Source organism: Corvus brachyrhynchos, unplaced genomic scaffold, assembly GCF_000691975.1.
Source record: "Corvus brachyrhynchos isolate BGI_N302 unplaced genomic scaffold, ASM69197v1 scaffold123, whole genome shotgun sequence".
NCBI lineage: Eukaryota > Metazoa > Chordata > Aves > Passeriformes > Corvidae > Corvus > Corvus brachyrhynchos.
The window spans coordinates 84,678-89,457 of NW_008237247.1; the positions used below are offsets into that span (position 1 = coordinate 84,678).

General features: G+C 37.4%; 1 protein-coding gene across 1 annotated transcript in view; it reads right to left on the reverse strand.

Annotated features, from left to right (window-relative positions):
- The window catches only part of LOC103613021 (splicing regulatory glutamine/lysine-rich protein 1-like), an 81,498-nt gene that overhangs the window by 75,585 nt on the left and 1,133 nt on the right, over nucleotides 1–4,780 (reverse strand). The window lies entirely within an intron of this gene.

Here is a 4,780-nt window from a genome sequence, read left to right on the forward strand (position 1 = left end):
TAGGGATCAGTGTGCCCCAGACCCCAAGGTCCTCTCCAGAACATATTCTGTAAACCAAGATAGAACCATCCAGGGGAAGGTTCCTTGGGGAGGGGGGCTCACTTGAGCCTCTCATTGGGGAATCTTTGATAGATATGCTAATTAGTAAAGCCTATAATGTTATACCCAATGTTGGGAGGGACACGGGAAGAAAGACAGAGACACAGGGAAAGACTCGGTGGGGTACATCTCGATGCATATGACCTGGACGTGTACACCTAAGGATCCTTAAAAATAAATACCAAGGTAAAATCCCTTTTCCCCTTCTAACCGTGTATGCCTCTTGATTTTAAGACCAGGAAAAGGCATCACTTCATATGCAAAGGCCAACACTCCATTTCATATATGACAACTAATCTAACATTAATGTTTTCTATTTAAAGTGCAAGTAATTATATTCAACAATTGAGACTTCCTGTTAGTTTTTTTAAGAAATATTCCATTGCACCCTATGAAACCAAGGGATATGTTAATGACAATGATGTCTTTGATGGGTTGCTTGACAATAGAATCGCCTTGTTGGGGTTTGGGGCTGGACATGGTTTGGGGGCCACAGACCTAGGGGGAGGTTACTGATAACGGACAAGAAGAATGCAGAATTTACAGACCAAAAGGACATTTGCCCAAGATAAGAAGAAACTAACAAAGCAAACTCATCAACTGTACTGAAATCAGGTCCAACTGGGTAAAAGGTAATTCTGTCAGGAGGACATCACAACCACCCAATGACCCCCAATTCAAATGAAAGAGCCCCGAGCATGCGCAGTAGCTAATAACGAATTACAAAATACCTTGTGCAATCAGCCCTTTTATGAGTAATCAATAGTAAGTAGTAAACATTGAATATGTAGTAGATAGGTGGAATATATTAGATTAACATCGTATAAATAATTATCTTCTCTGCTCTGTGTGCTAGCTTTGTGGATTTACCACCCAGCACCCACCTTTGTGCAAATATGAAATAAACAAATACCTCGTCTCTGTGTGTGATTGTCTTACTGCACACCAGGTGACGAATCCCACTTTTAGAGACAACAACAGGAGCCTGGAAAAATGTAGAAAATTGCTAAAAAAGAACTTCTCTCTCATGATGCCAGTTCATAGCACAGCCCTATGCTTTGTTCTACAATCATTGAAGAGCCTATACGTACAAGATACATCATCCTCACTCCCCAGTAAGTCATAAATCTCCTTTTTTTTTCATTCAAGTCAGCAGTAGGATGCTACACAATTAACTATAGTGGAAAAGTGTTATCAAAGGAATTTCCTATAAAGTTGAAATGATCACCTGATCAAATTCACCACTTCTATAAATCTCTTGGATTGCTCTGACAGAGCAAAATATCAGAGAATTAGGAAGAAAAAAATAATCCTCAGCTAAACATATAATGCTGCATCTTCCAAGAATGGGGAAAAATATTTCAAAAATAAATTAAATTACCAAGATCAATACTTCAAAATGGTCCATGTTCTTGACCAAGTTAATTCACAAATACCAGAATGAGACCTATTTCCTTTCAAGCAAAAAAAAAAAAAATTAATAACAACACTACTGAGTATTTAATATAAGATTTTATGTATTAGACTTCAGCAGATTAAGGGGAAAAGTAGAAGGCTGACAAACATGACTGATTTCGAAGAGGTGAAGGAAAATTTATACTTTTATTTGGAAAGATCATAATGCTGAATTAGAAAAAGGAGAGTTTATATGATTTATAGTGTATATACACATGTACATATACATATAGATGCCTATATATTCTGTTTACTGTTGAACATCAACAGAACTACAAGTTCATATCTATTAGAAATAAACATGCCCAGCAAAGGCAATGGGATTACAAATATTACAGTAAATCTCTTAACTTGAATGCCCTTTTTTAAAAATAAATAAAATTATGCATACAGAAGAGAACACAACTTCATCGTACTCTGCAAACACATGCTTGACTAAGTAAAAATATTTTGTGTGTATGCTGAATATTTGCAATACAGAATAAGAGAGAAAACAGGCTACAATTCTACACAATGCAACATACAACTTTGTTTCATCACATTGCTTTACCTGGCAATGCGCGCTTGCAGCCCAGAAAGCTAACTGTATCCTGGGCTGCATCAAAAGGAGTATGGCCAGCAGAGTGAGGGAGGTGATTCTGCCCCTCTACTCTGCTCTTGTGAGACCCCACCTGGAGCACTGCATCCAGCTCTGGGGTCCCCAGCACAGGAAGGACATAGGCCTGTTGGAGAGAGTCCAGAGGAGGACTATGAAGGTGATCAGAGGGCTGGAACACCTCTCCTATGAAGACAGGCTGAGAGAGCTGAGGCTGTCCAGCCTGGAGAAAAGAAGACATCGTGGAGACCTTATAGCAACCTTTCAGTATCTAAAGGGGGCCTACAAGAAGGCTGGACTTATTGCAAGAGCATGTAGTGACAGGACAAGGGGGAATAGGTTCAAAGTGAAAAAAAGTAGGTTTAGATTAGATGTTAGGAAGAAATTCTTTACTGTGAGGGTGGTGAGGCACTGAAACAGGTTGCCCAGAGAAGTTGTGGATGCCCCATCCCTGGAAGTGTTCAAGGCCAGGCTGGATGGGACCCTGAGCAACCTGGTCTAGCAGAAGGTGTCCCTGCCCATGGCAGGGGGGTTGGAACTAGATGATCTTTAAGGTCCCTTCCAACCCAAACCATTCTATGATTCTGTCATCTATAAAAAAGTTAGGATAATACTCTTTTAATATTATACTATATATTATTCTTGAAACAAGAACTGTTGGCTTTTTAATTTAATTATGTGGTTCTGTACTAAGACTAGCAAATGGGTTCCCAGTCTCAATGAAAACTTTTACTTAAGTAACACAAATATTCTGGAATGACCAGAAGCTACCATGTCACCTTTCTCTTATTCCTCAGCACAAAATAAATTTAAAAGAGCAAATTATTATTTATTGTTCAGTAGTCAACACCCATGAAACCTTCAATTCACTAATTCAATTTATTTAATTAAGGTTTTCAGCTAGAAACCGGACTGAAAAAGTGAGTTTCCCACTGTTCCCTGAAGGTAACGAAATTCATGAGTTCTAAAATACATCAGAAGTTTAAAGCTAAGACTAGAATGACATGAATTTTTGTCTGATTTCATCTCTAATGTAAAAACCAAACTTCCTTTTAATTGAATTAAAAGAAAAAAATATTTTTAAAAAACTCTAAGCCTTACATCCTTAAATACCTAAGAAAAAAATAGGAGCAGAAAATAATTGTAACAAATTGCAGACATATATTGTAGCATCTTTTTGCTTGGGATACCTTATCTACCCATGCACTTGCCAATGAAACACTATTTTCTGACCTTATAACAATATTATTGAAATATATTTTCAGAGAGACAATAGAAAGCATGTTCTTACTGTTTCACAAGAAAGACATTAAATGCTTAATTTTTTTCCAAGGTAATAATTTGAAAGTCAGGTTAAATTTCCAGAACTATTTGACAAGGAAATGCATATTTCTAAAAGTTATGCATAAAAATTGTAAACAAAATCAAGAGTAAAATAAGTAATCACAATCCCACATCCTATTCTCTGAAAACTAAATTAATCATTTCGAACTGATGTTTACTGGATTTCCAAGTCAAACCCTGATGTGGTTCTGGATTATAATATTTTATGTGTATACACAGACTGGCAGATTTTTATACATAGGCACAAACATTATTTGCATACAAATGTCAAGCAAATATCTATTTCCCTTAAAATCTGTTATATAATTGAGTAAAGATAAGAGCAAAAGCTATAACAAAAATATATTAAGGCAGGAGAAAATGCAAAGAATAACAAGAAGGGCTTCTACAGGTTTATTAATCAGAAAAGGAAGGTCAAAGAAGGTGTACCCACCCCACCACCCAATAAATGACACTGGTAAACTGGTAACAACAGATGAGAAGGCTGAGGTACTCAACTTCTTTGCATCAGTTTTCAATGGCAACCTCTCTTTCCACACCTCTCGAGTGGATGGACAGCAGGATGGGGACTGGGGGAGCAAAGTCCCTCCCACTGTATGTAAAGATCAGGTTCATGACCACCTGAGAAACCTGAATGTACATAAGTCTATGGGAACCGATGAGATGCATCCCAGAGTCCTGAGGGAATTGGCTGATGTAGTTGCCAAGCCACTCTCTATGATATTTGAAAAGTCCTGGCAGTCAGGTGAAGTCCCAGGTGACTGGAAAAAAGGAGACATTGTACCCATCCCTGGAAGTGTTCAAGGCCAGATTTGATGTGGCCCTGAGCAACCTGGTCTAGTGAAAGGTGTTCCTGCCCATGGCAGGGGGGTTGGAACTAGATGATCTTTAAGGTCCCTTCCAACCCAAGCCACTCTATGATTCTATTCTATGATAAGTATCTTAAGTGTACTGTGGAACAAGTCCAAAATAAAAACCTAGAAAACTGTGCAAAAATCACCATAAATCTACTAGTGTTTAAAACTAGGTAAAGCTGTTTTATCTTGACATGAATGGATGCCTACTATACATACTTTATATATATGTCAAATCACATTTAATTTTTCTGAACGTTCCTCATCCAAACCTAGCTAAGTATAATCTAGTAACACATTAAAATGGACAAATACCATCTTCTTTTGCTAGTTTTTTTTTATAATGAAACTTTATTCCTGTCTTCTTTGTATTAAAATTGAAGTTTGAATGTGAATGACTCCCCCTGCCCCTTTCTGCTATTCCTATTTAATT